General features: G+C 50.5%; 1 protein-coding gene across 1 annotated transcript in view; it reads left to right on the top strand.

The window, feature by feature from the left end:
* GCKR (glucokinase regulator) overlaps positions 1 to 24,206 on the top strand; it is a 660,332-nt gene that overhangs the window by 185,305 nt on the left and 450,821 nt on the right. The gene's annotated exons all lie outside the window — the stretch shown is intronic.

The raw sequence follows: 24,206 nt of genomic DNA, 5'->3' as shown, positions 1-24,206 counted from the left end.
TCATACAACAGAGTCTGTGAGCGATTGGCTGCCTTATGCCCGTCTGCTTCTTCATACAACAGAGTCTGTGAGCGCTTGGCTGACTTACACTTGTCCGTTTCTTCATCCAACAGAGTCGTTGAGCCCTTGGCTGAGCTACACTTGTCTGCTTCTTCATACAACAGAGTCTGTGAGCACTTGGCTGACTTACGCCTGTCTGCTTCTTCATACAACAGAGTCTGTGAGAGCTTGGCTGACTTACGTCTGTCTGCTTCTTCGTACAACAGAGTCTGTGAGCGCTTGGCTGACTTACGCCCGTCTGCTTCTTGATACAACACAGTCTGAGAGCGCTTGGCTGCCTTACGCCTGTCTGCTTCTTCATACACTACCAACCACCACAGTCTGGGAGCGCTTGGCTGCCTTACGCCTGTCTGCCTTTTCATACAACAGATTCTGTGAGCACTTTGCTGACTTACGACTGACTTACACCTGTCTGCTTCTTCATACAACAGAGTCTGTGAGCGCTTGGCTGCCTTATGCCTGTCTGCTTCTTCATACAACAGAGTCTGTGAGCGCTTGGCTCCCTTACGCCTGTCTGCTTCTTCATACACTACCAACTACCAGAGTCTGAGAGCGCTTGGCTGCCTTACGCCTGTCTGCCTTTTCATACAACAGATTCTGTGAGCACTTGGCTGACTTAAGACTGACTTACACCTGTCTGCTTCTTCATACAACAGAGTCTGTGAGCGCTTGGCTGCCTTACACCTGTCTCCTTCTTCATACAATAGAGTCTGTGAGTGCTTAGCTGCCTTACGCCTCTTTGCTTCTTCATACAACAGAGTCTGTGAGCCCTTGGCTGCCTTATGCCTGTATGCTTCTTCATACAACAGAGTCTGTGAGCGCTTGGCTGCCTTAAGCCCGTCTGCTTCTTCATACAACAGAGTCTGTGAGCGCTTGGCTGCCTTATGCCCATCTGCTTCTTCATACAACAGAGTCTGTGAGCACTTGGCTGACTTACGCCTGTCTGCTTCTTCATTCAACAGAGTCTGTGAGCACTTGGCTGCCTTACGCCCGTCTGCTTCTTCATACAACAGCGTGTGTGAGCGCTTGGCTGCCTTACGCCCTTCTGCTTCTTCATACAACAGAGTCTGTGACGGCTTGGCTGCCTTACGCCCGTCTGCTTCTTCATACAACAGAGTCTGTGAGCGCTTGGCTGCCTTACGCCTATCTGCTTCTTCATACAACAGAGTCTGTGAGGGCTTGGCTGCCTTATGCCTGTCTGCTTCTTCTTACAACAGAGTCTGTGAGCGATTGGCTTCCTTACGCCCGTCTGCTTCTTCATACAACAGAGTCTGTGAGCGCTTGACTGCCTTACGCCCGTCTGCTTCTTCATACAACAGAGTCTGTGAGCGCTTGGCTGCCTTACGCCCGTCTGCTTCTTCATACAACAGAGTCTGTGAGCGCTTAGCTGCCTTATGCCTGTCTGCTTCTTCATACAACAGAGTCTGTGAGCGCTTGGCTCCCTTTTGCCTGTCTGCTTCTTCATACACTACCAACCACCACAGTCTGAGAGTGCTTGGCTGCCTTACGCCTCTCTGCTTCTTCATACAACAGAGTCCTTGAGTGCTTAGCTGCCTTATGCCTGTCTACTTCTTCATACAACAGAGTCTGTGAGCGCTTGGCTGCCTTATGCCTGTCTGCTTCTTCATACAACAGAGTCTGTGAGCGCTTGGCTGCCTTACGCCTGTCTTCTTCTTCATACAACAGAGTCTGTGAGCGCTTGGATGCCTTACGCCTGTCTGCTTCCTCATACAACAGAGTCTGTGATCGCTTGGCTGACTTAAGCCTGTCTGCTTCTTGATACAACACAGTCTGAGAGCTCTTGGCTGCCTTACGCCTGTCTGCTTCTTCATACAACAGAGTCTGTGAGCGCTTGGCTGACTTTCGCCTGTCTGCTTCTTCATACAACAGATACTGTGAGAGCTTGGCTGACTTTCGCCTGTCTTCGTCTTCATACACTACCAACCACCACAGTCTGAGAGCGCTTGGCTGCCTTACGCCTGTCTGCCTTTTCATACAAGATTCTGTGAGCACTTGGCTGACTTACGACTGACTTACACCTGTCTTCATCTTCATACAACAGAGTCTGTGAGCGCTTGGCTGCCTTACACCTGTCTGCTTCTTCATACAACAGAGTCTGTGAGTGCTTAGCTGCCTTACGCCTGTCTGCTTCTTCATACAACAGAGTCTGTGAGCGGTTGGCTGCTTTACGCCCGTCTGCTTCTTCATACAACAGAGTCTGTGAGCGATTGGCTGCCTTATGCCCGTCTGCTTCTTCATACAACAGAGTCTGTGAGCGCTTGGCTGACTTACACTTGTCTGTTTCTTCATCCAACAGAGTCGTTGAGCCCTTGGCTGAGCTACACTTGTCTGCTTCTTCATACAACAGAGTCTGTGAGCACTTGGCTGACTTACGCCTGTCTGCTTCTTCATACAACAGAGTCTGTGAGCGCTTGGCTGACTTACGTCTGTCTGCTTCTTCGTACAACAGAGTCTGTGAGTGCTTGGCTGACTTACGCCTGTCTGCTTCTTCATATAACAGAGTCTAAGAGTGCTTGTTTGCCTTGCGCCTGTCTGCTTCTTCATACAATAGAGTCTGTGAGTCCTTGGCTGCCTTACGCCTGTCTGCTTCTTCATACAACAGAGTCTGTGATCGCTTGACTGACTTAAGCCTGTCTGCTGCTTCATACACTACCAACCACCACAGTCTGAGAGTGCTTGGCTGCCTTACGCCTGTCTGCTTCTTCATACAACAGAGACTGTGAAAGCTTGGCTGACTTTCGCCTGTCTTCGTCTTCATACACTACCAACCACCACAGTCTGAGAGCGCTTGGCTGCCTTACGCCTGTCTGCCTTTTCATACAACAGATTCTGTGAGCACTTGGCTGACTTACGACTGACTTACACCTGTCTGCTTCTTCATACAACAGCGTCTGTGAGCGCTTGGTTCCCTCACGCCTGTCTGCTTCTTCATACACTACCAACCACCACAGTCTGAGACTGCTTGGCTCCCTCACGCCTCTTTGCTTCTTCATACAACAGAGTCTGTGAGCGCTTGGCTGCCTTACGCTCGTCTGCTTCTTCAGACAAGAGAGTCTCTGAGCACTTGGCTGCCTTACGCCCATCTGCTTCTTCATACAACAGAATCTGTGAGCGCTTGGCTGCCTTATGCCTGTCTGCTTCTTCATACAACAGAGTCTGTGAGCCCTTGGCTGCCTTACGACCTGTCTGCTTCTTCATACACTACCAACCACCACAGTCTGAGAGTGCTTGGCTGCCTTACGCAGCTCTACTTCTTCATACAACAGAGTATGTGAGCGCTTGGCTGACTTACGCATGTCTGCTTCTTCATACAACAGAGACTGTGAGCGCTTGGCTGACTTACGCCTGCCTGCTTCTTCATACAACAGAGTCTGTGAGCGCTTGGCTACCCTACGCCTGTCTGCTTCTTCATAAACTACCAACCACCACAGTCTGAGAGTGCTTGGCTGCCTTACGCCTCTCTGCTTCTTCACACAACAGAGTATGTGAGCGCTTGGCTGCCTTACGCCTGTCTGCTTCTTCATACAAAAGATTCTGTGAGTGCTTGGCGACTTACGCCTGTCTGCTTCTTCATACAACAGAGTCTGTGAGTGCTTGGCTTACTTACTATTGACTTACGCCTGTCTGCTTCTTCATACAACAGAGTCTGTGAGTGCTTTGCTGCCTCATCACTGTCTGCTTCTTCATAGACCCAACCAATAGAGTCTGTGAGCGCTTGGCTGACTTACGCCCTTCTGCTTCTTCATACAACAGAGTCTGTGAGCCCTTGGGTACCTTACGCCTGTCTGATTCGTCATACAACAGAGTCTGTGAGCGCTTGGCTGCCTTGTGCCTGTCTGCTTCTTCATACAACAGAGTCTGTGAGCCCTTGGCTGCCTTACGCCTGTCTGCTTCTTCATACACTACCAACCACCACAGTCTGAGAGTGCTTGGCTGCCTTACGCAGCTCTGCTTCTTCATACAACAGAGTATGTGAGCGCTTGGCTGACTTACGCCTGTCTGCTTCTTCATACAACAGAGACTGTGAGCGCTTGGCTGACTTACGCCTGCCTGCTTCTTCATACAACAGAGTCTGTGAGCGCCTGGCTGCCCTACGCCTGTCTGCTTCTTCATACACTACCAACCACCACAGTCTGAGAGTGCTTGGCTGCCTTACGCCTCTCTGCTTCTTCACACAACAGAGTATGTGAGCGCTTGGCTGCCTTACGCCTGTCTGTTTCTTCAGACAAAAGATTCTGTGAGTGCTTGGCTGACTTACGCCTGTCTGCTTCTTCATACAACAGAGTCTGTGAGTGCTTGGCTTACTTACAATTAACTTACGACTGTCTGCTTCTTCATACAACAGAGTCTGTGAGTGCTTTGCTGCCTCATCACTGTCTGCTTCTTCATAGACCCAACCAATAGAGTCTGTGAGCGCTTGGCTGACTTACGCCCGTCTGCTTCTTCATACAACAGAGTCTGTGAGCCCTTGGGTACCTTACGCCTGTCTGATTCGTCATACACTACCAACCACCAAAGTCTGAGAGCTCTTGGCTGCCTTACACCTGTCTGCTTCTTCATACAACAGAGTCTGTGAGCGCTTGGCTGACTTACACTTGTCTGTTTCTTCATGCAACAGAGTCTGTGAGCACTTGGCTGACTTACGCCTGTCTGCTTCTTCATACAACAGAGTCTGTGAGCGCTTGGATGACTTACGCCTGTCTGCTTCTTGGTACAACAGAGTCTGTGAGCGCTTGGCTGCCTTACACCTGTCTGCTTCTTCATACAACAGAGTCTGTGAGTGCTTAGCTGCCTTACGCCTGTCTGCTTCTTCATACAACAGAGTCTGTGAGCGGTTGGCTGCTTTACGCCCGTCTGCTTCTTCATACAACAGAGTCTGTGAGCGATTGGCTGCCTTATGCCCGTCTGCTTCTTCATACAACAGAGTCTGTGAGCGCTTGGCTGACTTACACTTGTCTGTTTCTTCATACAACAGAGTCTGTGATCGCTTGGCTGACTTAAGCCTGTCTGCTTCTTGATACAACACAGTCTGAGAGCGCTTGGCTGCCTTTCGCCTGTCTGCTTCTTCATACAACAGAGTCTGTGAGCGCTTGGCTGACTTTCGCCTGTCTGCTTCTTCATACAACAGATACTGTGAGAGCTTGGCTGACTTTCGCCTGTCTTCGTCTTCATACACTACCAACCACCACAGTCTGAGAGCGCTTGGCTGCCTTACGCCTCTCTGCCTTTTCATACAAGATTCTGTGAGCACTTGGCTGACTTACGACTGACTTACACCTGTCTGCTTCTTCATACAACAGAGTCTGTGAGCGCTTGGCTGCCTTACACCTGTCTGCTTCTTCATACAACAGAGTCTGTGAGTGCTTAGCTGCCTTACGCCTGTCTGCTTCTTCATACAACAGAGTCTGTGAGCGGTTGGCTGCTTTACGCCCGTCTGCTTCTTCATACAACAGAGTCTGTGAGCGATTGGCTGCCTTATGCCCGTCTGCTTCTTCATACAACAGAGTCTGTGAGCGCTTGGCTGACTTACACTTGTCTGTTTCTTCATCCAACAGAGTCGTTGAGCCCTTGGCTGAGCTACACTTGTCTGCTTCTTCATACAACAGAGTCTGTGAGCACTTGGCTGACTTACGCCTGTCTGCTTCTTCATACAACAGAGTCTGTGAGCGCTTGGCTGACTTACGTCTGTCTGCTTCTTCGTACAACAGAGTCTGTGAGTGCTTGGCTGACTTACGCCTGTCTGCTTCTTCATATAACAGAGTCTAAGAGTGCTTGTTTGCCTTGCGCCTGTCTGCTTCTTCATACAATAGAGTCTGTGAGTCCTTGGCTGCCTTACGCCTGTCTGCTTCTTCATACAACAGAGTCTGTGATCGCTTGACTGACTTAAGCCTGTCTGCTGCTTCATACACTACCAACCACCACAGTCTGAGAGTGCTTGGCTGCCTTACGCCTGTCTGCTTCTTCATACAACAGAGACTGTGAAAGCTTGGCTGACTTTCGCCTGTCTTCGTCTTCATACACTACCAACCACCACAGTCTGAGAGCGCTTGGCTGCCTTACGCCTGTCTGCCTTTTCATACAACAGATTCTGTGAGCACTTGGCTGACTTACGACTGACTTACACCTGTCTGCTTCTTCATACAACAGCGTCTGTGAGCGCTTGGCTCCCTCACGCCTGTCTGCTTCTTCATACACTACCAACCACCACAGTCTGAGACTGCTTGGCTCCCTCACGCCTCTTTGCTTCTTCATACAACAGAGTCTGTGAGCGCTTGGCTGCCTTACGCTCGTCTGCTTCTTCAGACAAGAGAGTCTGTGAGCGCTTGGCTGCCTTACGCCCATCTGCTTCTTCATACAACAGAGTCTGTGAGCGCTTGGCTGCCTTATGCCTGTCTGCTTCTTCATACAACAGAGTCTGTGAGCCCTTGGCTGCCTTACGACCTGTCTGCTTCTTCATACACTACCAACCACCACAGTCTGAGAGTGCTTGGCTGCCTTACGCAGCTCTACTTCTTCATACAACAGAGTATGTGAGCGCTTGGCTGACTTACGCATGTCTGCTTCTTCATACAACAGAGACTGTGAGCGCTTGGCTGACTTACGCCTGCCTGCTTCTTCATACAACAGAGTCTGTGAGCGCTTGGCTACCCTACGCCTGTCTGCTTCTTCATACACTACCAACCACCACAGTCTGAGAGTGCTTGGCTGCCTTACGCCTCTCTGCTTCTTCACACAACAGAGTATGTGAACGCTTGGCTGCCTTACGCCTGTCTGCTTCTTCATACAAAAGATTCTGTGAGTGCTTGGCTGACTTACGCCTGTCTGCTTCTTCATACAACAGAGTCTGTGAGTGCTTGGCTTACTTACTATTGACTTACGCCTGTCTGCTTCTTCATACAACAGAGTCTGTGAGTGCTTTGCTGCCTCATCACTGTCTGCTTCTTCATAGACCCAACCAATAGAGTCTGTGAGCGCTTGGCTGACTTACGCCCTTCTGCTTCTTCATACAACAGAGTCTGTGAGCCCTTGGGTACCTTACGCCTGTCTGATTCGTCATACAACAGAGTCTGTGAGCGCTTGGCTGCCTTGTGCCTGTCTGCTTCTTCATACAACAGAGTCTGTGAGCCCTTGGCTGCCTTACGCCTGTCTGCTTCTTCATACACTACCAACCACCACAGTCTGAGAGTGCTTGGCTGCCTTACGCAGCTCTGCTTCTTCATACAACAGAGTATGTGAGCGCTTGGCTGACTTACGCCTGTCTGCTTCTTCATACAACAGAGACTGTGAGCGCTTGGCTGACTTACGCCTGCCTGCTTCTTCATACAACAGAGTCTGTGAGCGCCTGGCTGCCCTACGCCTGTCTGCTTCTTCATACACTACCAACCACCACAGTCTGAGAGTGCTTGGCTGCCTTACGCCTCTCTGCTTCTTCACACAACAGAGTATGTGAGCGCTTGGCTGCCTTACGCCTGTCTGTTTCTTCAGACAAAAGATTCTGTGAGTGCTTGGCTGACTTACGCCTGTCTGCTTCTTCATACAACAGAGTCTGTGAGTGCTTGGCTTACTTACAATTGACTTACGACTGTCTGCTTCTTCATACAACAGAGTCTGTGAGTGCTTTGCTGCCTCATCACTGTCTGCTTCTTCATAGACCCAACCAATAGAGTCTGTGAGCGCTTGGCTGACTTACGCCCGTCTGCTTCTTCATACAACAGAGTCTGTGAGCCCTTGGGTACCTTACGCCTGTCTGATTCGTCATACACTACCAACCACCACAGTCTGAGAGCTCTTGGCTGCCTTACACCTGTCTGCTTCTTCATACAACAGAGTCTGTGAGCGCTTGGCTGACTTACACTTGTCTGTTTCTTCATGCAACAGAGTCGCTGAGCACTTGGCTGACCTACACTTGTCTGCTTCTTCATACAACAGAGTCTGTGAGCACTTGGCTGACTTACGCCTGTCTGCTTCTTCATACAACAGAGTCTGTGAGCGCTTGGATGACTTACGCCTGTCTGCTTCTTGGTACAACAGAGTCTGTGAGCGCTTGGCTGCCTTACGCCTGTCTGCTTCCTCATACAACAGAGTGTGTGATCGCTTGGCTGACTTAAGCCTGTCTGCTTCTTGATACAACACAGTCTGAGAGCGCTTGGCTGCCTTACGCCTGTCTGCTTCTTCATACAACAGAGTCTGTGAGCGCTTCGCTGACTTTCGCCTGTCTGCTTCTTCATACAACAGATACTGTGAGAGCTTGGCTGACTTTCGCCTGTCTTCGTCTTCATACACTACCAACCACCACAGTCTGAGAGCGCTTGGCTGCCTTACGCCTGTCTGCCTTTTCATACAAGATTCTGTGAGCACTTGGCTGACTTACGACTGACTTACACCTGTCTGCTTCTTCATACAACAGAGTCTGTGAGCGCTTGGCTGCCTTACACCTGTCTGCTTCTTCATACAACAGAGTCTGTGAGTGCTTAGCTGCCTTACGCCTGTCTGCTTCTTCATACAACAGAGTCTGTGAGCGATTGGCTGCCTTATGCCCGTCTGCTTCTTCATACAACAGAGTCTGTGAGCGCTTGGCTCCCTTACACCTGTCTGCTTCTTCATACACTACCAACCACCACAGTCTGAGAGTGCTTGGCTGCCTTACGCCTGTCTGCTTCTTCATACAACAGAGTCCTTGAGCGCTTGGCTGCCTTACGCCCATCTGCTTCTTCATACAACAGAGTCTGTGAGCGCTTGGCTGCCTTATGCCTGTCTGCTTCTTCATACAACAGAGTCTGTGAGCGCTTGGCTGCCTTACGCTCGTCTGCTTCTTCAGACAACAGGTCTGTGAGCGCTTGGCTGCCTTACGCCCGTCTGCTTCTTCATACAACAGAGTCTGTGAGCGCTTGGCTGCCTTACGCCTGTCTGCTTCTTCATACAACAGAGTCTGTGAGCGCTTGGCTGCCTTATGCCTGTCTGCTTCTTCATACAACAGAGTCTGTGAGCGCTTGGCTCCCTTACACCTGTCTGCTTCTTCATACACTACCAACCACCACAGTCTGAGAGTGCTTGGCTGCCTTACGCCTGTCTGCTTCTTCATACAACAGAGTCCTTGAGCGCTTGGCTGCCTTACGCCCATCTGCTTCTTCATACAACAGAGTCTGTGAGCGCTTGGCTGCCTTATGCCTGTCTGCTTCTTCATACAACAGAGTCTGTGAGCGCTTGGCTTCCTTACCCCCGTCTGCTTCCTCATACAACAGAGTCTGTGAGCGCTTGGCTGCCTTACCCCGTCTGCTTCTTCATACAACAGAGTCTGTGAGTCCTTGGCTGACTTAAGCCTGTCTGCTTCTTGATACAACACAGTCTGAGAGCGCTTGGCTGCCTTACACCTGTCTGCTTCTTCATACACTACCAACCACCACAGTCTGGGAGCGCTTGGCTGCCTTACGCCTGTCTGCCTTTTCATACAACAGATTCTGTGAGCACTTTGCTGACTTACGACTGACTTACACCTGTCTCCTTCTTCATACAACAGAGTCTGTGAGCGCTTGGCTGCCTTATGCCTGTCTGCTTCTTCATACAACAGAGTCTGTGAGCGCTTGGCTCCCTTACGCCTGTCTGCTTCTTCATACACTACCAAATACAAGAGTCTGAGAGCGCTTGGCTGCCTTACGCCTGTCTGCCTTTTCATACAACAGATTCTGTGAGCACTTGGCTGACTTAAGACTGACTTACACCTGTCTGCTTCTTCATACAACAGAGTCTGTGAGCGCTTGGCTGCCTTACACCTGTCTCCTTCTTCATACAATAGAGTCTGTGAGTGCTTAGCTGCCTTACGCCTCTTTGCTTCTTCATACAACAGAGTCTGTGAGCCCTTGGCTGCCTTATGCCTGTATGCTTCTTCATACAACAAAGTCTGTGAGCGCTTGGCTGCCTTAAGCCCGTCTGCTTCTTCATACAACAGAGTCTGTGAGCGCTTGGCTGCCTTATGCCCATCTGCTTCTTCATACAACAGAGTCTGTGAGCGCTTGGCTGACTTACACTTGTCTGTTTCTTCATGCAACAGAGTTGCTGAGCACTTGGCTGACCTACACTTGTCTGCTTCTTCATACAACAGAGTCTGTGAGCACTTGGCTGACTTACGCCTGTCTGCTTCTTCATTCAACAGAGTCTGTGAGTCCTTGGCTGACTTACACCTGTCTGCTTCTTCATACAACAGCGTGTGTGAGCGCTTGGCTGCCTTACACCTGTCTGCTTCTTCATACAACAGAGTCTGTGAGTGCTTAGCTGCCTTACGCCTGTCTGCTTCTTCATACAACAGAGTCTGTGAGCGCTTGTTTGCCTTGCGCCTGTCTGCTTCTTCATACAACAGAGTCTGTGAGCGCTTGGCTCCCTCACGCCTGTCTGCTTCTTCATACACTACCAACCACCACAGTCTGAGAGTGCTTGGCTCCCTCACGCCTCTCTGCTTCTTCATACAACAGAGTCTGTGAGCGCTTGGCTGCCTTATGCCTGTCTGCTTCTTCATACAACAGAGTCTGTGAGCGCTTGGCTGCCTTACGCTCGTCTGCTTCTTCAGACAACAGAGTCTGTGAGCGCTTGGCTGCCTTACGCCCGTCTGCTTCTTCATACAACAGAGTCTGTGAGCGCTTGGCTGCCTTACGCCTGTCTGCTTCTTCATACAACAGAGTCTCTGAGCGCTTGGCTGCCTTATGCCTGTCTGCTTCTTCATACAACAGAGTCTGTGAGCGCTTGGCTCCCTTACACCTGTCTGCTTCTTCATACACTACCAACCACCACAGTCTGAGAGTGCTTGGCTGCCTTACGCCTGTCTGCTTCTTCATACAACAGAGTCCTTGAGCGCTTGGCTGCCTTACACCCATCTGCTTCTTCATACAACAGAGTCTGTGAGCGCTTGGCTGCCTTATGCCTGTCTGCTTCTTCATACAACAGAGTCTGTGAGCGCTTGGCTGCCTTACCCCCGTCTGCTTCCTCATACAACAGAGTCTGTGAGCGCTTGGCTGCCTTACCCCGTCTGCTTCTTGATACAACAGAGTCTGTGAGTCCTTGGCTGACTTAAGCCTGTCTGCTTCTTGATACAACACAGTCTGAGAGCGCTTGGCTGCCTTACGCCTGTCTGCTTCTTCATACACTACCAACCACCACAGTCTGGGAGCGCTTGGCTGCCTTACGCCTGTCTGCCTTTTCATACAACAGATTCTGTGAGCACTTTGCTGACTTACGACTGACTTACACCTGTCTGCTTCTTCATACAACAGAGTCTGTGAGCGCTTGGCTGCCTTATGCCTGTCTGCTTCTTCATACAACAGAGTCTGTGAGCGCTTGGCTCCCTTACGCCTGTCTGCTTCTTCATACACTACCAACTACCAGAGTCTGAGAGCGCTTGGCTGCCTTGCGCCTGTCTGCCTTTTCATACAACAGATTCTGTGAGCACTTGGCTGACTTAAGACTGACTTACACCTGTCTGCTTCTTCATACAACAGAGTCTGTGAGCGCTTGGCTGCCTTACACCTGTCTCCTTCTTCATACAATAGAGTCTGTGAGTGCTTAGCTGCCTTACGCCTCTTTGCTTCTTCATACAACAGAGTCTGTGAGCCCTTGGCTGCCTTATGCCTGTATGCTTCTTCATACAACAGAGTCTGTGAGCGCTTGGCTGCCTTAAGCCCGTCTGCTTCTTCATACAACAGAGTCTGTGAGCGCTTGGCTGCCTTATGCCCATCTGCTTCTTCATACAACAGAGTCTGTGAGCGCTTGGCTGACTTACACTTGTCTGCTTCTTCATGCAACAGAGTTGCTGAGCACTTGGCTGACCTACACTTGTCTGCTTCTTCATACAACAGAGTCTGTGAGCACTTGGCTGACTTACGCCTGTCTGCTTCTTCATTCAACAGAGTCTGTGAGTCCTTGGCTGACTTACACCTGTCTGCTTCTTCATACAACAGCGTGTGTGAGCGCTTGGCTGCCTTACACCTGTCTGCTTCTTCATACAACAGAGTCTGTGAGTGCTTAGCTGCCTTACGCCTGTCTGCTTCTTCATACAACAGAGTCTGTGAGCGCTTGTTTGCTTTGCGCCTGTCTGCTTCTTCATACAACAGAGTCTGTGAGCCCTTGGCTGCCTTACGCCCGTCTGCTTCTTCATACAACAGAGTCTGTGAGCGCTTGGCTGCCTTATGGCGTCTGCTTCTTCATACAACAGAGTCTGTGAGCGCTTGGCTCCCTTACACCTGTCTGCTTCTTCATACACTACCAACCACCACAGTCTGAGAGTGCTTGGCTGCCTTACGCCTCTCTACTTCTTCATACAACAGAGTCCTTGAGTGCTTGGCTGCCTTATGCCTGTCTGCTTCTTCATACAACAGAGTCTGTGAGCGCTTGGCTGCCTTACGCCCGTCTGCTTCTTCATACAACAGAGTCTGTGAGCGCTTGGCTGCCTTATGCCTGTCTGCTTCTTCATACAACAGAGTCTGTGAGCGCTTGGCTGCCTTACGCCCGTCTGCTTCTTCATACAACAGAGTCTGTGAGTGCTTGGCTGTCTTACGCCCTTCTGCTTCTTCATACAACAGAGTCTGTGACGGCTTGGCTGCCTTACGCCCGTCTGCTTCTTCATACAACAGAGTCTGTGAGCGCTTGGCTGCCTTACGCCTATCTGCTTCTTCATACAACAGAGTCTGTGAGGGCTTGGCTGCCTTATGCCTGTCTGCTTCTTCTTACAACAGAGTCTGTGAGCGATTGGCTTCCTTACGCCCGTCTGCTTCTTCATACAACAGAGTCTGTGAGCGCTTGACTGCCTTACGCCCGTCTGCTTCTTCATACAACAGAGTCTGTGAGCGCTTGGCTGCCTTACGCCCGTCTGCTTCTTCATACAACAGAGTCTGTGAGCGCTTGGCTGCCTTATGCCTGTCTGCTTCTTCATACAACAGAGTCTGTGAGCGCTTGGCTCCCTTTTGCCTGTCTGCTTCTTCATACACTACCAACCACCACAGTCTGAGAGTGCTTGGCTGCCTTACGCCTCTCTGCTTCTTCATACAACAGAGTCCTTGAGTGCTTAGCTGCCTTATGCCTGTCTACTTCTTCATACAACAGAGTCTGTGAGCGCTTGGCTGCCTTATGCCTGTCTGCTTCTTCATACAACAGAGTCTGTGAGCGCTTGGCTGCCTTACGCCTGTCTTCTTCTTCATACAACAGAGTCTGTGAGCGCTTGGCTGCCTTACGCCTGTCTGCTTCCTCATACAACAGAGTCTGTGATCGCTTGGCTGACTTAAGCCTGTCTGCTTCTTGATACAACACAGTCTGAGAGCGCTTGGCTGCCTTACGCCTGTCTGCTTCTTCATACAACAGAGTCTGTGAGCGCTTGGCTGACTTTCGCCTGTCTGCTTCTTCATACAACAGATACTGTGAGAGCTTGGCTGACTTTCGCCTGTCTTCGTCTTCATACACTACCAACCACCACAGTCTGAGAGCGCTTGGCTGCCTTACGCCTGTCTGCCTTTTCATACAAGATTCTGTGAGCACTTGGCTGACTTACGACTGACTTACACCTGTCTTCATCTTCATACAACAGAGTCTGTGAGCGCTTGGCTGCCTTACACCTGTCTGCTTCTTCATACAACAGAGTCTGTGAGTGCTTAGCTGCCTTACGCCTGTCTGCTTCTTCATACAACAGAGTCTGTGAGCGGTTGGCTGCTTTACGCCCGTCTGCTTCTTCATACAACAGAGTCTGTGAGCGATTGGCTGCCTTATGCCCGTCTGCTTCTTCATACAACAGAGTCTGTGAGCGCTTGGCTGACTTACACTTGTCTGTTTCTTCATCCAACAGAGTCGTTGAGCACTTGGCTGAGCTACACTTGTCTGCTTCTTCATACAAAGGAGTCTGTGAGCACTTGGCTGACTTACGCCTGTCTGCTTCTTCATACAACAGAGTCTGTGAGCGCTTGGCTGACTTACGTCTGTCTGCTTCTTCGTACAACAGAGTCTGTGAGTGCTTGGCTGACTTACGCCTGTCTGCTTCTTCATACAACAGAGTCTAAGAGTGCTTGTTTGCCTTGCGCCTGTCTGCTCCTTCATACAATAGAGTCTGTGAGTCCTTGGCTGCCTTACGCCTGTCTGCTTCTTCATACAACAGAGTCTGTGATCGCTTGACTGACTTAAGCCTGTCTGCTGCTTCATACACTACCAACCTCCACAGTCTGAGAGTGCTTGGCTGCCTTACGCCTGTCTGCTTCTTCATACAACAGAGACTGTGAAAGCTTGGCTGACTTTCGCCTGTCTTCGTCTTCATACAGTACCAACCACCACAGTCTGAAAGCGCTTGGCTGCCTTACGCCTGTCTGCCTTTTCATACAACAGATTCTGTGACCACTTGGCTGACTTACGACTGACTTACACCTGTCTGCTTCTTCATACAACAGCGTCTGTGAGCGCTTGGCTGCCTTACACCTGTCTGCTTCTTCATACAACAGAGTCTGTGAGTGCTTAGCTGCCTTACGCCTGTCTGCTTCTTCATACAACAGAGTCTGTGAGCGCTTGGATGACTTACGCCTGTCTGCTTCTTGGTACAACAGAGTCTGTGAGCGCTTGGCTGCCTTACGCCTGTCTGCTTCTTCATACAACAGAGTCTGTGATCGCTTGGCTGACTTAAGCCTGTCTGCTTCTTGATACAACACAGTCTGAGAGCGCTTGGCTGCCTTACGCCTGTCTGCTTCTTCATACAACAGAGTCTGTGAGCGCTTGGCTGACTTTCGCCTGTCTGCTTCTTCATACAACAGATACTGTGAGAGCTTGGCTGACTTTCGCCTGTCTTCGTCTTCATACACTACCAACCACCACAGTCTGAGAGCGCTTGGCTGCCTTACGCCTCTCTGCCTTTTCATACAAGATTCTGTGAGCACTTGGCTGACTTACGACTGACTTACACCTGTCTGCTTCTTCATACAACAGAGTCTGTGAGCGCTTGGCTGCCTTACACCTGTCTGCTTCTTCATACAACAGAGTCTGTGAGTGCTTAGCTGCCTTACGCCTGTCTGCTTCTTCATACAACAGAGTCTGTGAGCGGTTGGCTGCTTTACGCCCGTCTGCTTCTTCATACAACAGAGTCTGTGAGCGATTGGCTGCCTTATGCCCGTCTGCTTCTTCATACAACAGAGTCTGTGAGCGCTTGGCTGACTTACACTTGTCCGTTTCTTCATCCAACAGAGTCGTTGAGCCCTTGGCTGAGCTACACTTGTCTGCTTCTTCATACAACAGAGTCTGTGAGCACTTGGCTGACTTACGCCTGTCTGCTTCTTCATACAACAGAGTCTGTGAGCGCTTGGCTGACTTACGTCTGTCTGCTTCTTCGTACAACAGAGTCTGTGAGCGCTTGGCTGACTTACGCCCGTCTGGTTCTTGATACAACACAGTCTGAGAGCGCTTGGCTGCCTTACGCCTGTCTGCTTCTTCATACACTACCAACCACCACAGTCTGGGAGCGCTTGGCTGCCTTACGCCTGTCTGCCTTTTCATACAACAGATTCTGTGAGCACTTTGCTGACTTACGACTGACTTACACCTGTCTGCTTCTTCATACAACAGAGTCTGTGAGCGCTTGGCTGCCTTATGGTGTCTGCTTCTTCATACAACAGAGTCTGTGAGCGCTTGGCTCCCTTACGCCTGTCTGCTTCTTCATACACTACCAACTACCAGAGTCTGAGAGCGCTTGGCTGCCTTACGCCTGTCTGCCTTTTCATACAACAGATTCTGTGAGCACTTGGCTGACTTAAGACTGACTTACACCTGTCTGCTTCTTCATACAACAGAGTCTGTGAGCGCTTGGCTGCCTTACACCTGTCTCCTTCTTCATACAATAGAGTCTGTGAGTGCTTAGCTGCCTTACACCTGTCTGCTTCTTCATACAACAGAGTCTGTGAGCGCTTGTTTGCTTTGCGCCTGTCTGCTTCTTCATACAACAGAGTCTGTGAGCCCTTGGCTGCCTTACGCCCGTCTGCTTCTTCATACAACAGAGTCTGTGAGCGCTTGGCTGACTTACACCTGTCTGCTTCTTCATACAACAGCGTGTGTGAGCGCTTGGCTGCCTTACACCTGTCTGCTTCTTCATACAACAGAGTCTGTGAGTGCTTAGCTGCCTTACGCCTGTCTGCTTCTTCATACAACAGAGTCTGTGAGCGCTTGTTTGCTTTGCGCCTGTCTGCTTCTTCATACAACAGAGTCTGTGAGCCCTTGGCTGCCTTACGCCCGTCTGCTTCTTCATACAACAGAGTCTGTGAGCGCTTGGCTGCCTTATGGCGTCTGCTTCTTCATACAACAGAGTCTGTGAGCGCTTGGCTGCCTTACACCCGTCTGCTTCTTCATACAACAGAGTCTGTGAGCGCTTGGCTGCCTTATGCCTGTCTGCTTCTTCATACAACAGAGTGTGTGAGCGCTTGGCTGCCTTATGCCTGTCTGCTTCTTCATACAACAGAGTCTGTGAGCGCTTGGCTCCCTTACACCTGTCTACTTCTTCATACACTACCAACCACCACAGTCTGAGAGTGCTTGGCTGCCTTACGCCTCTCTACTTCTTCATACAACAGAGTCCTTGAGTGCTTGGCTGCCTTATGCCTGTCTGCTTCTTCATACAACAGAGTCTGTGAGCGCTTGGCTGCCTTACGCCCGTCTGCTTCTTCATACAACAGAGTCTGTGAGCGCTTGGCTGCCTTATGCCTGTCTGCTTCTTCATACAACAGAGTCTGTGAGCACTTGGCTGCCTTACGCCCGTCTGCTTCTTCATACAACAGAGTCTGTGAGTGCTTGGCTGTCTTACGCCCTTCTGCTTCTTCATACAACAGAGTCTGTGACGGCTTGGCTGCCTTACGCCTGTCTGCTTCTTCATACAACAGAGTCTGTGAGCGCTTGGCTGCCTTACGCCTATCTGCTTCTTCATACAACAGAGTCTGTGAGGGCTTGGCTGCCTTATGCCTGTCTGCTTCTTCTTACAACAGAGTCTGTGAGCGATTGGCTTCCTTACGCCCGTCTGCTTCTTCATACAACAGAGTCTGTGAGCGCTTGACTGCCTTACGCCCGTCTGCTTCTTCATACAACAGAGTCTGTGAGCGCTTGGCTGCCTTACGCCCGTCTGCTTCTTCATACAACAGAGTCTGTGAGCGCTTGGCTGCCTTATGCCTGTCTGCTTCTTCATACAACAGAGTCTGTGAGCACTTGGCTCCCTTTTGCCTGTCTGCTTCTTCATACACTACCAACCACCACAGTCTGAGAGTGCTTGGCTGCCTTACGCCTCTCTGCTTCTTCATACAACAGAGTCCTTGAGTGCTTAGCTGCCTTATGCCTGTCTACTTCTTCATACAACAGAGTCTGTGAGTGCTTGGCTGACTTACGCCTGTCTGCTTCTTCATACAACAGAGTCTGTGAGTGCTTGGCTTACTTACTATTGACTTACGCCTGTCTGCTTCTTCATACAACAGAGTCTGTGAGTGCTTTGCTGCCTCATCACTGTCTGCTTCTTCATAGACCCAACCAATAGAGTCTGTGAGCGCTTGGCTGACTTACGCCCTTCTGCTTCTTCATACAACAGAGTCTGTGAGCCCTTGGGTACCTTACGCCTGTCTGATTCGTCATACAACAGAGTCTGTGAGCGCTTGGCTGCCTTGTGCCTGTCTGCTTCTTCATACAACAGAGTCTGTGAGCCCTTGGCTGCCTTACGCCTGTCTGCTTCTTCATACACTACCAACCACCACAGTCTGAGAGTGCTTGGCTGCCTTACGCAGCTCTGCTTCTTCATACAACAGAGTATGTGAGCGCTTGGCTGACTTACGCCTGTCTGCTTCTTCATACAACAGAGACTGTGAGCGCTTGGCTGACTTACGCCTGCCTGCTTCTTCATACAACAGAGTCTGTGAGCGCCTGGCTGCCCTACGCCTGTCTGCTTCTTCATACACTACCAACCACCACAGTCTGAGAGTGCTTGGCTGCCTTACGCCTCTCTGCTTCTTCACACAACAGAGTATGTGAGCGCTTGGCTGCCTTACGCCTGTCTGTTTCTTCAGACAAAAGATTCTGTGAGTGCTTGGCTGACTTACGCCTGTCTGCTTCTTCATACAACAGAGTCTGTGAGTGCTTGGCTTACTTACAATTGACTTACGACTGTCTGCTTCTTCATACAACAGAGTCTGTGAGTGCTTTGCTGCCTCATCACTGTCTGCTTCTTCATAGACCCAACCAATAGAGTCTGTGAGCGCTTGGCTGACTTACGCCCGTCTGCTTCTTCATACAACAGAGTCTGTGAGCCCTTGGGTACCTTACGCCTGTCTGATTCGTCATACACTACCAACCACCACAGTCTGAGAGCTCTTGGCTGCCTTACACCTGTCTGCTTCTTCATACAACAGAGTCTGTGAGCGCTTGGCTGACTTACACTTGTCTGTTTCTTCATGCAACAGAGTCGCTGAGCACTTGGCTGACCTACACTTGTCTGCTTCTTCATACAACAGAGTCTGTGAGCACTTGGCTGACTTACGCCTGTCTGCTTCTTCATACAACAGAGTCTGTGAGCGCTTGGATGACTTACGCCTGTCTGCTTCTTGGTACAACAGAGTCTGTGAGCGCTTGGCTGCCTTACGCCTGTCTGCTTCCTCATACAACAGAGTGTGTGATCGCTTGGCTGACTTAAGCCTGTCTGCTTCTTGATACAACACAGTCTGAGAGCGCTTGGCTGCCTTACGCCTGTCTGCTTCTTCATACAACAGAGTCTGTGAGCGCTTCGCTGACTTTCGCCTGTCTGCTTCTTCATACAACAGATACTGTGAGAGCTTGGCTGACTTTCGCCTGTCTTCGTCTTCATACACTACCAACCACCACAGTCTGAGAGCGCTTGGCTGCCTTACGCCTGTCTGCCTTTTCATACAAGATTCTGTGAGCACTTGGCTGACTTACGACTGACTTACACCTGTCTGCTTCTTCATACAACAGAGTCTGTGAGCGCTTGGCTGCCTTACACCTGTCTGCTTCTTCATACAACAGAGTCTGTGAGTGCTTAGCTGCCTTACGCCTGTCTGCTTCTTCATACAACAGAGTCTGTGAGCGATTGGCTGCCTTATGCCCGTCTGCTTCTTCATACAACAGAGTCTGTGAGCGCTTGGCTCCCTTACACCTGTCTGCTTCTTCATACACTACCAACCACCACAGTCTGAGAGTGCTTGGCTGCCTTACGCCTGTCTGCTTCTTCATACAACAGAGTCCTTGAGCGCTTGGCTGCCTTACGCCCATCTGCTTCTTCATACAACAGAGTCTGTGAGCGCTTGGCTGCCTTATGCCTGTCTGCTTCTTCATACAACAGAGTCTGTGAGCGCTTGGCTGCCTTACGCTCGTCTGCTTCTTCAGACAACAGGTCTGTGAGCGCTTGGCTGCCTTACGCCCGTCTGCTTCTTCATACAACAGAGTCTGTGAGCGCTTGGCTGCCTTACGCCTGTCTGCTTCTTCATACAACAGAGTCTGTGAGCGCTTGGCTGCCTTATGCCTGTCTGCTTCTTCATACAACAGAGTCTGTGAGCGCTTGGCTCCCTTACACCTGTCTGCTTCTTCATACACTACCAACCACCACAGTCTGAGAGTGCTTGGCTGCCTTACGCCTGTCTGCTTCTTCATACAACAGAGTCCTTGAGCGCTTGGCTGCCTTACGCCCATCTGCTTCTTCATACAACAGAGTCTGTGAGCGCTTGGCTGCCTTATGCCTGTCTGCTTCTTCATACAACAGAGTCTGTGAGCGCTTGGCTTCCTTACCCCCGTCTGCTTCCTCATACAACAGAGTCTGTGAGCGCTTGGCTGCCTTACCCCGTCTGCTTCTTCATACAACAGAGTCTGTGAGTCCTTGGCTGACTTAAGCCTGTCTGCTTCTTGATACAACACAGTCTGAGAGCGCTTGGCTGCCTTACACCTGTCTGCTTCTTCATACACTACCAACCACCACAGTCTGGGAGCGCTTGGCTGCCTTACGCCTGTCTGCCTTTTCATACAACAGATTCTGTGAGCACTTTGCTGACTTACGACTGACTTACACCTGTCTGCTTCTTCATACAACAGAGTCTGTGAGCGCTTGGCTGCCTTATGCCTGTCTGCTTCTTCATACAACAGAGTCTGTGAGCGCTTGGCTCCCTTACGCCTGTCTGCTTCTTCATACACTACCAAATACCAGAGTCTGAGAGCGCTTGGCTGCCTTACGCCTGTCTGCCTTTTCATACAACAGATTCTGTGAGCACTTGGCTGACTTAAGACTGACTTACACCTGTCTGCTTCTTCATACAACAGAGTCTGTGAGCGCTTGGCTGCCTTACACCTGTCTCCTTCTTCATACAATAGAGTCTGTGAGTGCTTAGCTGCCTTACGCCTCTTTGCTTCTTCATACAACAGAGTCTGTGAGCCCTTGGCTGCCTTATGCCTGTATGCTTCTTCATACAACAAAGTCTGTGAGCGCTTGGCTGCCTTAAGCCCGTCTGCTTCTTCATACAACAGAGTCTGTGAGCGCTTGGCTGCCTTATGCCCATCTGCTTCTTCATACAACAGAGTCTGTGAGCGCTTGGCTGACTTACACTTGTCTGTTTCTTCATGCAACAGAGTTGCTGAGCACTTGGCTGACCTACACTTGTCTGCTTCTTCATACAACAGAGTCTGTGAGCACTTGGCTGACTTACGCCTGTCTGCTTCTTCATTCAACAGAGTCTGTGAGTCCTTGGCTGACTTACACCTGTCTGCTTCTTCATACAACAGCGTGTGTGAGCGCTTGGCTGCCTTACACCTGTCTGCTTCTTCATACAACAGAGTCTGTGAGTGCTTAGCTGCCTTACGCCTGTCTGCTTCTTCATACAACAGAGTCTGTGAGCGCTTGTTTGCCTTGCGCCTGTCTGCTTCTTCATACAACAGAGTCTGTGAGCGCTTGGCTCCCTCACGCCTGTCTGCTTCTTCATACACTACCAACCACCACAGTCTGAGAGTGCTTGGCTCCCTCACGCCTCTCTGCTTCTTCATACAACAGAGTCTGTGAGCGCTTGGCTGCCTTATGCCTGTCTGCTTCTTCATACAACAGAGTCTGTGAGCGCTTGGCTGCCTTACGCTCGTCTGCTTCTTCAGACAACAGAGTCTGTGAGCGCTTGGCTGCCTTACGCCCGTCTGCTTCTTCATACAACAGAGTCTGTGAGCGCTTGGCTGCCTTACGCCTGTCTGCTTCTTCATACAACAGAGTCTCTGAGCGCTTGGCTGCCTTATGCCTGTCTGCTTCTTCATACAACAGAGTCTGTGAGCGCTTGGCTCCCTTACACCTGTCTGCTTCTTCATACACTACCAACCACCACAGTCTGAGAGTGCTTGGCTGCCTTACGCCTGTCTGCTTCTTCATACAACAGAGTCCTTGAGCGCTTGGCTGCCTTACACCCATCTGCTTCTTCATACAACAGAGTCTGTGAGCGCTTGGCTGCCTTATGCCTGTCTGCTTCTTCATACAACAGAGTCTGTGAGCGCTTGGCTGCCTTACCCCCGTCTGCTTCCTCATACAACAGAGTCTGTGAGCGCTTGGCTGCCTTACCCCGTCTGCTTCTTGATACAACAGAGTCTGTGAGTCCTTGGCTGACTTAAGCCTGTCTGCTTCTTGATACAACACAGTCTGAGAGCGCTTGGCTGCCTTACGCCTGTCTGCTGCTTCATACACTACCAACCACCACAGTCTGGGAGCGCTTGGCTGCCTTACGCCTGTCTGCCTTTTCATACAACAGATTCTGTGAGCACTTTGCTGACTTACGACTGACTTACACCTGTCTGCTTCTTCATACAACAGAGTCTGTGAGCGCTTGGCTGCCTTATGCCTGTCTGCTTCTTCATACAACAGAGTCTGTGAGCGCTTGGCTCCCTTACGCCTGTCTGCTTCTTCATACACTACCAACTACCAGAGTCTGAGAGCGCTTGGCTGCCTTGCGCCTGTCTGCCTTTTCATACAACAGATTCTGTGAGCACTTGGCTGACTTAAGACTGACTTACACCTGTCTGCTTCTTCATACAACAGAGTCTGTGAGCGCTTGGCTGCCTTACACCTGTCTCCTTCTTCATACAATAGAGTCTGTGAGTGCTTAGCTGCCTTACGCCTCTTTGCTTCTTCATACAACAGAGTCTGTGAGCCCTTGGCTGCCTTATGCCTGTATGCTTCTTCATACAACAGAGTCTGTGAGCGCTTGGCTGCCTTAAGCCCGTCTGCTTCTTCATACAACAGAGTCTGTGAGCGCTTGGCTGCCTTATGCCCATCTGCTTCTTCATACAACAGAGTCTGTGAGCGCTTGGCTGACTTACACTTGTCTGCTTCTTCATGCAACAGAGTTGCTGAGCACTTGGCTGACCTACACTTGTCTGCTTCTTCATACAACAGAGTCTGTGAGCACTTGGCTGACTTACGCCTGTCTGCTTCTTCATTCAACAGAGTCTGTGAGTCCTTGGCTGACTTACACCTGTCTGCTTCTTCATACAACAGCGTGTGTGAGCGCTTGGCTGCCTTACACCTGTCTGCTTCTTCATACAACAGAGTCTGTGAGTGCTTAGCTGCCTTACGCCTGTCTGATTCTTCATACAACAGAGTCTGTGAGCGCTTGTTTGCTTTGCGCCTGTCTGCTTCTTCATACAACAGAGTCTGTGAGCCCTTGGCTGCCTTACGCCCGTCTGCTTCTTCATACAACAGAGTCTGTGAGCGCTTGGCTGCCTTATGGCGTCTGCTTCTTCATACAACAGAGTCTGTGAGCGCTTGGCTCCCTTACACCTGTCTGCTTCTTCATACACTACCAACCACCACAGTCTGAGAGTGCTTGGCTGCCTTACGCCTCTCTACTTCTTCATACAACAGAGTCCTTGAGTGCTTGGCTGCCTTATGCCTGTCTGCTTCTTCATACAACAGAGTCTGTGAGCGCTTGGCTGCCTTACGCCCGTCTGCTTCTTCATACAACAGAGTCTGTGAGCGCTTGGCTGCCTTATGCCTGTCTGCTTCTTCATACAACAGAGTCTGTGAGCGCTTGGCTGCCTTACGCCCGTCTGCTTCTTCATACAACAGAGTCTGTGAGTGCTTGGCTGTCTTACGCCCTTCTGCTTCTTCATACAACAGAGTCTGTGACGGCTTGGCTGCCTTACGCCCGTCTGCTTCTTCATACAACAGAGTCTGTGAGCGCTTGGCTGCCTTACGCCTATCTGCTTCTTCATACAACAGAGTCTGTGAGGGCTTGGCTGCCTTATGCCTGTCTGCTTCTTCTTACAACAGAGTCTGTGAGCGATTGGCTTCCTTACGCCCGTCTGCTTCTTCATACAACAGAGTCTGTGAGCGCTTGACTGCCTTACGCCCGTCTGCTTCTTCATACAACAGAGTCTGTGAGCGCTTGGCTGCCTTACGCCCGTCTGCTTCTTCATACAACAGAGTCTGTGAGCGCTTGGCTGCCTTATGCCTGTCTGCTTCTTCATACAACAGAGTCTGTGAGCGCTTGGCTCCCTTTTGCCTGTCTGCTTCTTCATACACTACCAACCACCACAGTCTGAGAGTGCTTGGCTGCCTTACGCCTCTCTGCTTCTTCATACAACAGAGTCCTTGAGTGCTTAGCTGCCTTATGCCTGTCTACTTCTTCATACAACAGAGTCTGTGAGCGCTTGGCTGCCTTATGCCTGTCTGCTTCTTCATACAACAGAGTCTGTGAGCGCTTGGCTGCCTTACGCCTGTCTTCTTCTTCATACAACAGAGTCTGTGAGCGCTTGGCTGCCTTACGCCTGTCTGCTTCCTCATACAACAGAGTCTGTGATCGCTTGGCTGACTTAAGCCTGTCTGCTTCTTGATACAACACAGTCTGAGAGCGCTTGGCTGCCTTACGCCTGTCTGCTTCTTCATACAACAGAGTCTGTGAGCGCTTGGCTGACTTTCGCCTGTCTGCTTCTTCATACAACAGATACTGTGAGAGCTTGGCTGACTTTCGCCTGTCTTCGTCTTCATACACTACCAACCACCACAGTCTGAGAGCGCTTGGCTGCCTTACGCCTGTCTGCCTTTTCATACAAGATTCTGTGAGCACTTGGCTGACTTACGACTGACTTACACCTGTCTTCATCTTCATACAACAGAGTCT

This window comes from Pleurodeles waltl, chromosome 5, assembly GCF_031143425.1.
Source record: "Pleurodeles waltl isolate 20211129_DDA chromosome 5, aPleWal1.hap1.20221129, whole genome shotgun sequence".
Taxonomy (NCBI): domain Eukaryota; kingdom Metazoa; phylum Chordata; class Amphibia; order Caudata; family Salamandridae; genus Pleurodeles; species Pleurodeles waltl.
This window is presented reverse-complemented; position numbering and strand designations above follow the sequence as displayed.